The sequence below is a fragment of the Microtus oregoni genome, unplaced genomic scaffold (assembly GCF_018167655.1).
Source record: "Microtus oregoni isolate MIOR12 unplaced genomic scaffold, Mior012 000017F_ref0000208, whole genome shotgun sequence".
NCBI classification, from domain to species: domain Eukaryota; kingdom Metazoa; phylum Chordata; class Mammalia; order Rodentia; family Cricetidae; genus Microtus; species Microtus oregoni.
The window spans coordinates 8,065,389-8,078,175 of NW_024543076.1; positions in this window are offsets into that span (position 1 = coordinate 8,065,389).

Genomic DNA, 12,787 nt, shown 5'->3' on the forward strand with positions numbered 1-12,787 from the left:
CATCGTTAGGTTTCTGTTCAATACTCAATCAGATCTAAAATAGTTATTTTATTTTATTTCTAAATATTTAATAATTAATTTTAACTTTTCTTTTAATTACAATTTTCTCATAATTTTTATAATATATTCTCTTAAAGAATATATACATGTGTATAACTCTTTTATAGCATGTTTATAAGTAAGCTGTAGAAAATGGAGAATGATCATCCTTTGCAGGTAAAATCTGCAAAGAAGAGACATTGTTATGACTTAAAACACTAAGCCAACCATCTCATTTTTAAGTAGGAGATAACAATATTATAAGCCACTAGACTGGAGTCACACAGGTCTGCTGAGTTTATGTTCAGTGATTTTTTACATGACTTTATGTCCTAATTTTTATTAGTGTGATTATTTTCTCATTAGATTGGTAGGCTAAATTTTAATCATTTCCTACTCTTTAAGTCATTATTTTAAAGTAAACATTAAAGATTGAAATCTAGTTTAACCTGATATTAAAGGCAAGATCCATATGTTTAAAAGATTCCTGTTTTGCTTATGTATATGTGGGTGAATTTGCACATGTGTATTGGTTTCCATCAGAGGTCAGAAAAGGGCATCAGAGCACCTGGATCTGGGATTTCACACATCTGTGGGCTGCATCAATTGGGTGCTGAGAATTTAATTCTGGACTTCAAGAGAAACAACCAGTGCTTTTAACTGTGGAGGTATGCTCTAATCAAGATGTACTTTTAAAACAAACAAGCAAACAAACAGACAGTATCTATCAGACTGGAGAACCAATACAAGGATATTTTAGTTAGCTTGCTACTGCTTTGGGTAATTCATATGATCCCATTTTGCGGTCAAGAAGATCTTGGAATACTTTTTATAACCTATACTAGAAAAAACAGTCATTTTTTCAATGGGTTCCATTCACCCGGGTCAAAGGCAGCTACAGGGGCCCTTAATTAGTCTGTGTTGAAGTTACTCTGAATATCCCAATCTTCCCACCAGAAACATACCAAGAAGAACAAAGGCTTATGCAAATTCAGACATTACTTAGATGCCTCTGCATGAACTTGGACAGCTAGTGCAGAACTGCACTGGTTAAAATAAATGTGGACTAAGAAAACCTACACGACACTAGAATTCCTTCTTACCTACAGCACAGCATTAAATGGATAATGATCTGGCACTAGGAAACCTTAGCTGCCCTGAGTCACATGCTAGAACAGGGGAGAGCCGAGTTTTCTTGTTTATACAGGCACACACTGAGGCCGGAGTGTGATGCTTTCAGACCTGTATCTCATCAAAGAAGACTTACAGTAACATAACAAAGTTGTTCAGAGTGATATAAGTGCAGTTCTGGTTTTTATATTGTTTGTAAAGCATGATTGGAGCCAGGATATGGGGTTAGTGTCAAACAGCAAGACAATAGCAGCAGCAGCAGGATTTCCGATGACACCCACTTAGATATGCCACTGAGAGGACAGTTTTCTCTAGAAGACCTTAGGACTAACTTCTATATCAAAAGTCAGAAATAAGATTATCTTTTACAAGCTTCCAAGAAGGAAAAGACCATTTCATGAGTAAGTCACATCTATATTTTTACTTTTAAAATACGATCTTTTCTCATTTTACATGCCAATCCCAGTTTTCAGTCCTTGCCCTCCTCCTGCTCCCTCCAACTCCCCTACCCCAATTTTACCTTTATCCACTCTTCATCGTGGGTAGGGCTTCCCATGGAGAATCAACAAAGTCTAGCATATTGCTTTGAGGCAGGATCAAGGTCCTCCCCACTACATCTAGGCTGAACAAGTATCCCTCCAAAGAGAATGGGTTCCAAAAAGCAAGTACAACAGGTAGAGATAAATCCTGGTCCCACTGCCAGTGGTCCCAAAGTCTACTTCAATCATACAACTGTAATTCACATTCAGAGGGCATAATTTGGTCCTATGCTGGTTCCCTTGATGTCAGGTCCCACTAGCTCAGGTATGCTTCAGGGAGTATGCCAATCAAGGTCTTGAACTCTTTGCTTACATTCTTATTCCTCCCACTCTTTGACTGATATTGAGAGCTCAGCTCAGTGTTCTAATGAGGATCTCTGCATCTACTTCCATCAGTTTCTGGATTAGGTTCTATGATGACATTTAAGTTATCTTTAACATCCTTAGCCATTAGGGAAATGCAAATCAAAATGACTCTGAGATAGTATTTTACATCAGTCAGATTGGCAAAGATGAAAAACACCAATGATAGCTTATGCTGGAGAGGATGTGGAGTATGGGAACACTCCTCCACTGCTGGTGGGAATGAAAATTTACACAACCCCTTTAGAAATCAGTATGATGGTTTATAGAAAATTGGTACTCAACCTACCTCAAGACCCAGCAATACCACTCTTGGACACATATCCAAAGAATGCTCAATTTTACTATAGGGACGTTTGCCCAACTACATTCATAGCAACATTATTTGTAATAGCCAGAACCTGGAAACAACCAGATGCCCTTCAACAAAGAATGGACAAAGAAAATAAGGTATGTTTACAGACTGGAGTACTGCTCAAAGACAAAAAACAATGACATCTTGAAATTTGTATGTGAATGTATGGATCTAGAAAATAACATTCTGAGTTTTTACTTGATATATATTTTTATTAGTTTTTACAGTGAAACCATATATGTCTTGAAAAACCAACAACAAAAAAATCCCTGAAATGACACACTTGTGTATTCTTCTACTTTTCCTTTCCTTTTTTTCTCTTTCTTATTTGATACTTTCACATATTTACTCATAAAAAGCTATAACCCTTCAAAGACAACTATACAGCAATTCCTCAGATAGCTAGATAAAACTGCCACCACATGAAGTCCATTATAAAGACACTGACGTTATCTAGGTGTTAATTACAATGTCTCTTTCACTTGGGTGATGGGTTGATTCCTGTGATTACCTGCATGTACAGAGAACAGGAATCAACCCATCACCCAAGTGAAAGAGGCATTGACATGGGGACTTTTTATTAATTATGAACACTTGGCCTTACCTAGGCTACTTCCTCCATGTCTTGATGGTAAATCTCACCTCTCTTCTTCCCAGAGTTTCTCTTTCCAGAAGTCCTTCCTACGGTGCTCTCCTGCTTAGCGATTGATTGTCCAGCTTTTTATTAAACCAATTAGAAAGTGCCTTGGTAGAGACACATCTTCACAGTGTATAAAGTAATAATCCCACCGCAAAAGCCTACGTTTCCCAGATATCTTGTCATCAGAATGAACCCTGATAGTCACGAACTGACTATTTCCGGGTTTTTGCATGTCATTACGTTGTTCATTGGGATGTCAAAAGTATTAGCTGTGATGATGAATGTATTATCATCGTCTAAGGAGATTTACTTAACTTATGGTTCAAAGTTAATTTTTATTAGGTATTTATCATTTTCCTACTAAAATCTTTTGGTCTACAAACAGAAAAATAAATATATAGTTATACATATATAAATAGATAAAGAGAAGATGGGTTTTATTTCTCAAGAAAAGACAAGAATTTAATTTCTATTCTTTATCCATTTATTAGTGGCAGGAGATTACCTTGAAAGAAAAGCCAAGCCTTACAGGTTGGTATCATGTTGAACTTCCCAAGAGCTAGCATGAAACTGTTGGGAATAACAATTGTTATGTTCAAAAGCATTTGTTCAACTATGTTTATAGCAGCATTATTTGTAATAGCCAGAACCTGGAAACAACCTAGATGCCCTTCAATGGAAGAATGGATGAAGAAAGTGTGGAATATACACACATTAGAGTACTACTCTGCGGTAAAAAACGACTTCGCAAATTTTGCATGCAAATGGATGGAAATAGAAAACACTATTCTGAGTGAGGTATTTCATACCCAAAAAGATGAACATGGGATGTACTCACTCATAATTGGTTTCTAGCCATAAATAAAGGACATTGAGCAAATAATTTGTGATCCTAGAGAAGCTAAATAAGAAGTTGAACCCAAAGGTAAACATATAGTCATCTGCCTGGATATGGGAAGTAGACAAGATTGCAGGGCAAAAACTGGGAACTTGCGGGTGAGGTGGCATGGGGCTAAGGGGAATTGGGGTGAGAAACGTGAGAAGGGGAGGATTGGGGGAGCTTGGGGGAATGGGATGGTTGGGATAAAGGAAGGGTGGACACGGGAGCAGAGAAATATATAGCCTAATTAAGGGAGCCACCTTAGGTTTGGCAAGAGACTTGACTCTAGAGGGGCTCGCAGGTGTCCAGGGAAATCTCCCCAGATAGTACCTTGGGCAACTGAGGAGAGGGAACCTGAAATGACCCTATCCTATAGCCATACTGACGAAGATCTTGCATATCACCATAGAACCTTCATCTGGCGATGGATCGAAATAGAGACAGAGACCCAAACAGGAGCACCGGACTGAGCTCTTAAGATCCAAATGAGGAGCAGAAGGAGGGAGAACATGAGCAAGGAAGCCAGGACCACGAGGGGTGCACCCACCCACTGTGACAGTGGAACTGATCTATTGGGAGCTCACCAAGGCTAGGGAGACTGAGACTGAATAAGCATGGGATGAAACCGGACTTTCTGAACATGGCGGACAATGAAGGCTGATGAGAGGCCAAGGACAATGGCACTAGGTTTCTATCCTAATACATGAACTGGCTTTGTGGGAACCTAGCCTGTTTGGATGCTCACCCTCCTGGAACTGGATAGAAGTGGGAGGACCTTGGACTTCCCGCAGGGCAGGGAATCTGGACTGCTCTACATTCTCGAGAGGGAGGAGAAATGGAGTGGGGGGGAGGGGGGAAGGGGAAGGGGAGTCGGGGGAGGGGACAACGTATGGGAGGAGGGGGAGGGAAATGGGAAATGGGGAGAAGGTGGGAAATTTTTTTTCAACAACGAAAAAAAATAAAAATAAATAAAAAGAGGAACAGAAAGAGTTTTCTTTAGCAGCTACTGCAGATGCATGGATTGAGCCTGACCTTTAAGGCACTTCTAAGTGAATTTGGTGACTCTTCCTTTTTATGTTACTATGACTTTCATTCTTGGTTCCTTTGATACATCTGTTTTCAATTTGCTACTTGAAGCAGAAATATATTTGTAATAAAGAAGCATGTAGATTGCAGTGGACATGAACTTTAATTTAGATGAATATTCGGTCCATTGGAAATGCAAATCCTCTCCTGATACTGAAATTATGAATTATATTTAATTTCTTTAGACTCTTCTGGGTCATTCAAGTTTCTGAAGTCAGCATATTTAATTTGTAGAATAAAACAAGAACAAAAAACAATCGCTATTGAAAGATAATTAACTGGGAGGATTAATCCAACTCTTGGGAAAGCTCTTTTTATATAGTAACATCCCATAATTTTGAATGCAAACAGAAAGTTAACTTGAGGTTCATTTTCATCAATTCCCACTGAAATGGTTTTTATGTTGTTAAAGTTAGGATACATAGAATACATCCATTTTATCATCCATTTTATAGGTTTTCTTATATATACATAGAATGTAACCAAAAGGCCCTGCTGGGATTTGTTGTGGATGTTAACAGTTAGATATAAAAACAAACAAACAAAAAGGAAAGAGACTTTTTAAGTCTAGGACTCCTAAGTGATTATAAAGATAGTGGAAAAACGACAAGCGTTGTGTAATGGATACAGATCCCAAAATAAGAAAATAAATGTAAAAATTAACATAGGCTTTGAATGTAAATCTATTTCCAAGAATAGTGGAAACCTATTATAGGGTGATAGACTTGCTTATATGTGCATGTTTAGGTGTATACTATGCTAATCATCGATCTGACTTAGTGATAAGTGTGAGGATTATTTCTCCATGGGTCCTTCTTGCTAACTGCTCATAAACTGTTGGGTTCAGTGAGAGGCTTGTGTGTACGTTTATTGGGCTATCACCTTTCTGGTTAATTGATTATGTACTTAACAAGATCAAACATGTTCAGCTCCATTAAATGCAATATCACTCTTTTCCTGGGGGAGGGGGCAGTGTATTTCAGTGTCAGCGAGACCTGTTTTAAAAAAAGGGAAAAGAGAAACAGAAATGCTCTGTCTATCAGCTTTTGCTTTAGTATGGCATACAAGTTTCAAAATAAAAAAAATACGTAATTTGGATAGTAGGGAAAGCTTTTCGAACTTTGGTAGTAAGCTCATTGGTAATGAGGAGAGACAAACAGAATCCCAGGAGCACATTGTCATAGATGTACGAAATAAATAATAAAGGACATTATATTATCAAGACATATAAAAGTAGGAAATAACTGTAGAAGGATGAAATTGTCCATGAAAGAAAAGTTGAAAATGAACGCAAATGATTAATAAGCATATTTTTAGTTAAAGATGTTTTATTTTTATCAGTATGAATATTTTACCTGCATGTGTGTCTGGAAACCGCTTGTCTGCCTGATAACTGCTACCCACAGAAGGAGGCATCAAATCCTTTGAATTTGAGTTACTGACAGCTGTTTACAGCCATGAGGGTTGGCAATTGAACCTGTGCTCTTAACCACTTAGCCAACTCTCCAGCTCCAACAAAAACAATAAAAATGAGTAGCTTGGAAGCATTTGATTTTTTACTTTGAATATCTTCATGATTGTACTACATCATTTGCAATGAAGTATATGGTAAAGCTGTTTCCCTATCAGTATTTCTATTTTGTTTGATTATTTTTTATCTTAATAATTTACAAAGTAAGAAATCAAATCTATATTGAGATGTACACTCCTGTTTTATGCTTTGGGTGTGATTCCTTAAAGACTGTGCTTCCGGTGAGTCCTTTGCTGGGATTCTTATCCTTCTAGCTTATATTTTTCTGAAAAAAAAAAAAGTTTCCTAAGACTTTAGATTGAATGTTTACAGCTTCTAAATCAAAAATTCAATCATCCTTTTAATTTTATAGCAAGACCCTAGGATATAAGAAAGCTGATTTAACATTCAGAAGATTATGAACACAATGCTCATGTTTGTTTTCCAGCTCCTGACCCCTCCTGATTAGACCACATAGAGCTGTATGGAGGTCAGCTAGATACAGTCCTATAAATCCAACTGGTCTCTATGTGAGAAGGAATGCCAGTGGGAAAGACGACCATCACTGGCGGGCATGTCCTATAATGAGATTTCTATAGAAGTGGAGAGGATTATATAGCAGGTGTATGTGTGTGTGTGTTTGTGTGATTGTGTGTGCACATGTGTAAAGACAGTGTGGTTGAGTTGGGATGGAGAATGTATTAGAGGAAATACATCAAAGAACAATTAGGGAAAAGTGGCAACGATATAGAGACTATACCAAAGCTAAAATAGAAACATCAGAAAATGATACTATAGTATTATAATACTATAAGGGGAAATTATAATTCTTAAATTATTTATTTTTCATTCATAAAGACAAATATTTTCATGTTTTTATTAGTCTTGATTTTTCTGCTTTCCACAGCGATCTTAAAGATAAATACTATTTACTCATGAAGATGCTGCATGCTATGGCTGATAATATTTATATAGAAAATGGTTTTTCTTTTACTCTTTAGCATAGAGGAATTTTCACATCATCCAAAGAAGAAAAAAATCAGTAAATTTCTCACATTTTACAGCTGCCATGTCAATGCAGCACACTTTTCTATCAAAGGATGCACCACACTGTGATTATGTATAATCCCTGCAAAAGTTCTCAAAGCAAAAAGCATATGGTTCTCTCTTTAAAACAAGGGAAAAGGGCGAGTTTTGATGATTGGCAAGAGAGGAAAGCTCTATGTCCAGGGACCGGCAGGATCAGAATTTTAAAATCTTGCAAGGAAATGTCACAATACTACCATGCAGTACACACGAGAAACCAACAATTTTGCTGATTTTTCATATACTATTAGTGTTTTTGCAAACTGGTAGTTTATTTTGCTTTCTCTTTTGAAAGCAACTATCAACATATTAATGTGTAACTTCTCATCCACTGCCATCTCACCTGGGCAAACTAGATTTTCCCTGTTTTTTTTTTTTTTTTTTTTTTTTTTTTTTTTTTTTTTTTTTTTTTTCCATTGCCCTCTGGTTTTCTTATAGCAAACAAGTGGGCAGAAAAGTAAGTTAATTCCATTTACTGTGTTTCTTTCTTCACAATGGAAGAAAGGACCTATTCCTAGTCCTTCTTTTTTGAACCTGCAGATATAACTTTTCCTGTGAGTGCAACACAGCACACTCTTCTACCTCTTTAGAGTCACTCTGTGTGAAAATTGCTTGCTTTCCTGCAGTCTTGGATCACTTTCACGCATAGTGTTAAAGGGGTGGGCATACCCTCCTGGATGGAGGCTGGAGTTAGTTTTCATGTCTGGTTGATCATGCTGTCTCCCTAAGGTGACACAAGCAAAATGTGACAGAGATGAGGGTGGTAAGCGACAGAGTGACTAACATGCTCCAAGTCCTTGCTGAGCTGTTTCTTAAAGTGCTTTAACGTATTTGTGACATAGCTGTAGAAAGACTGAAAATCATTTTAGGGAAGGAAACCTTCAGACTACTGAGCATGAGAAATACCTTAAGGTGAAGATGGGGATCCAGTTCAGCACACCAGCTGTATCACTGTGCAGGTCTGCCTGCTATCATCCAAGGACATGGGTAAGGCACTGTAAACATGGGAACACATACTCGACAGCTCATGCTACGCCTCTCTGAACTTATTTCGGGCATTGGTTCTCTGAGATATGAAGATGCTATGCTCCCAGGCACACACCAATAATGAATCTAATTAGTGGAGGGGTAGGTGTAAATTCAACAATGCGTGGGTTGTTCCAAGACGAAAGTATTATACTGTGTTATGTTGATGTTTATTTTCAACCTGGTATACTGAAAAAAAGAGCTCATATAAGCTAAACTGTCAAAGGCAGTGGCCAATTTTCAGGCTTATTTCAATGATGAAGTTTATTTCTAGGTAAAAGGAAGACCTTTTACATGGTATAGAGGCAGTAAGCAGCCCCACTGTGCTCTTCTACATTACTTCAAAACCTGGTGAAGATGTGAGATACATATTACTTAAAAGGCACATCAGCACAGCTGACCATATTCCTAGAAAGGATACCAGGGAAATAGGCTCTGAATCATTATTTTGTGGGCTATGGCAATAGGACTAAGGAAGATTAAGGTCTAATATCTACACAGATTATGACCTGACAGTTTTGAGCAGATAGCCGAAACAGTAGTTAAATGGAAGAAATAGCAGGTGAACACACACACACACACAGACACACAGACACACAGACACACACACACACACACACACACACACACACAGGATCATTCTGATCTTTCTCTTCTTGGTGCATTGCTATTTGGCAGATTGTCATCAGGTGAACTCTAAACAGGCTAAGAGGAGAACTGGCATCATGCCTAATATTTATTACAGGGATCACAAAAAACAGGTGCTTAATAACATTCCAAAGCCACGTGTTCATGTGGCTGTGTGGTTTTTTGGAAACCAAGATATTTCTGTTCTCTCCAGAAGATATAAGAACAATGGTGAATCACTTAAAAAATAAGCAAATCTCTTATTTTTGTGACAACTGAATATATTCTTTGCAAAGTTATGTCATTATCAACCGATTCTTTTCTCCTTTAAGATAATAAAATCTATGTTGCTAAATCTGTCACCTTTGTTTTGAGTCACATTTTATGCATGCTTAAGTGTCTTTATTTTGACTTTTTCACGTATCCTTATAGAATTTCATCCTCTTGTATTATCAACGTCTAAGCAACAAATTTTAAAAAGAGAAATGCCTCAGGGCCAGTTGTTACAGCAATTATCAATTATATTTGGCTACATTTAATTGTTTGCAAAATTAGCTTTTAAAGTACCATTTAATTCAGTTTCCAATCTTCTCAAGAAGGTAATTAATGAGCTAACTATAATTACATGTGAATGATAAAACACAAGGAACTTTTAAATTAAATCTGTATTGAACTTATGTTGTACTCTGCTATCTTGTACTCCAAGTACTCTAGGGTTTCAACACATTAAAATACCAGTAAACCTCTTTTTAAGCCTCATGCTATGTAACAAAATTCCAGTTAAAATATTCCTTTTCTAAGGAAGACTCCTTAAGGTTTAGGAGGCTTTAAGCAAAGACATTTCTTTCAGACAGGTACACAAGACTTACAAGTCAACTCGGAAGTCTCAAGAAGACACTGAAACTAACAAGATTCAGAGGTTCCTTCTCTGATTGTGTTACTTATATTTTGGGTTTATGGGTGCTTGGCAAGAGAGTTTCCAAATTTGTTTTGTGTAAAAAACAAAGGTTTGAACAACTAAGAAAGGTAGAAGAAAATGTGGAAGGAGCATTATCAAGAATTTAAGAGGAACAATTGAAGAGAGCTCTGATCTCTAGACTTGTGTGTCTCAAAAGTCTACTGTTTCCAACAACACCCAAGTGATAGCTAGGAAGGGAGGGATACAGACATGGTGGAAACAAGAGAAAGGAGAATGGAAAAGTCAAACTATTAGAGGAGAAAACAGCCCAGAGTTGGCCCTTCTTCATGGAAGGGAATGGGTTCTGGGTCCAATGATTTATAAAATCCCAGGACCTTCCTCTTTCTAGCCTTCTTCCCCTTCTTCCAAAGTCATTGGAGGGTATTCTGGTCTCCCTTAATCAGGCTTTTTTAATCTCTTGCCAGCTGGTAACAATTTGTAACTGTTGCAAAGTCTTGGGCAGGATCAGAGCAGTCTTGCAAGCATGAAGCTTTCCTGATCTGCATACATTCCTTCAATTCTCCTTTAGTTGGGTTATGGACTTGGAGGTCCTGTTCCTTCCATGGTCCTCAGCGGGAGGCTGCTTTTCACACTTCTTGTCACATAAGTCTGTCAATATCAAAACACTTGAAACTTCCCTGTATTGTCTTCTTGTCCTGACATTACCAACTTCATGGACTGAGTGGCTTCAATGATGATAATTCCTTTTCTACAACTCTGAACACTTGAAGTCCATTGTGAAAGCACTGTATTGGGGGTTCTGTTAAAATTTCTCTTCTTGGCTATAGATGACTGCCTTCTTGTGGTGTCTTCTCATGATTTATCCTAGGAGCTCTCTTGAAGACAAGGTATTTCTTCTTCTTATAAACATACCCTTTGGACTGTATTTGGGCCCTTAACTTATGATTCCACTTGAGCTTTGTTATATGTTTTAGGACATAGTCCCAAATATAATCGTAATAGCAGAGCTTCAATTAATACATTACAGCAAGAGTACTTCACTTCCTATCACTTCGCTGCGTCTATCTCTCCTTCTGCATTGACGCCCTCAGTAAGAAACGTCAAGCCATTTTTAAGGTATTCCTGTGTTTGCTTGCTTGTGTGAGGGCACATGTGTGTGCATGCTTTTGGATTGTCAGTCTTAGGAATGTTGTCCATCTCTTTTAAGAGAGGGTCTCTCATAAGCCTGCCAAGTAAGCTAGACTGACTGGCGAGTAGACCCTGTGGCTCCTTTACTCTCTGTACCACCAGCCTTGAGATTAAACAAAGCATCACACCTGGGATTTTTTTTTTTTATGTGGGGTATGGGAACTGAACTCAGCTTTTCTTGATTTTGAGGCAAACAGTACAAACTGAGTCATCTCCCTAGCACTTTTCTATCCCCACTTCTCTTAAGGACTTGCCTGAGTCAGATGCACACTGAGGTGACCTTCCCACTTTCTTGCTCACGGACCCTACAAACACTTGGGAACAGCCTCCCTGCAGCACACCAGCAGCATTTGAATGAAGAATTATTTACTTAGTTTACTCAGGACTGACAATTCTGGGTCATCTCTGAATCAAGGTTATGAAACAAGTTATGGCCTGGAGGAGCAAGTGTGCCACCTCGGATGGAGAAAATCACATTGTCTCTTTAGCTGATTGTTCGAATCACACGACGCCTCTAACCAACTGTGCAAAGTCATCTCTCTCCTATTGACTGTGAAGATCATGTCATATCTCTAAAATTAGTCGAAAGCAAGCCTAAGCGCCTGCCTGATTTTCTGACCCTGTGGGTGACGGTGTTGGGGTGGCTTGCCAGGTTCTTTCTTTAGCACTCTGCCTGCTCTGTCTTTTGTTACTGTGTACTGTCAGCAGCTACAATTTCCTAAAAGTTTAAAATAATGAAACTGTACAAAGGTGGAACAAAATACAAAGCTTAATTCTCCCCTCAAAGAAGCCCCATAGTGTGAAATTCCAGGTACTTCAGATCTCCTCTGGACCTGTAATGTGTCCCTGTATTTTCTTTGGACTGTAGAAGCTCCAGCATCTATGAAGTTGTATTTCAAGAGGGGATAACAGGCATTTGTGAGAGTTTAATGTGTTTTTTTTTTTTTTGGTTTTTCGAGACAGGGTTTCTCTGTAGCTTTGGAGCCTGTCCTGGAACTCCCTTTGTAGACCAGGCTGGTCTCAGCACTCGGGAGGCAGAGTTTAATGTTTTTACTGCTGCTTTTGTCCATCAATGGCTCCTCCAAAAGCGGCACTCAGCATGGTGGTGCTGACTTCTGTGCTGGGAATGTCTGATCTCCTGCCTTCACACTGAACGACTGCTCCATCCCTCCAGGGACCATGGTGTTCTGCTCCTCAGCACCACCCTGGCTTTTCTCTGAAGTGCTGCCACAACCCTGCAGTGCTCACCAAGCACTGTAAAGAGTCTTTTTTGAGTGTACACAGGCACCCCTGCTATCCTGACTGCCTGCAGCAAAAAAAAAAAAGGAGCTTCAGCCCCATCCTCCTTCCTCATCTGATGGTGTTTATTTCTGCTAAAACAAAACCCTTCAGCTTTTC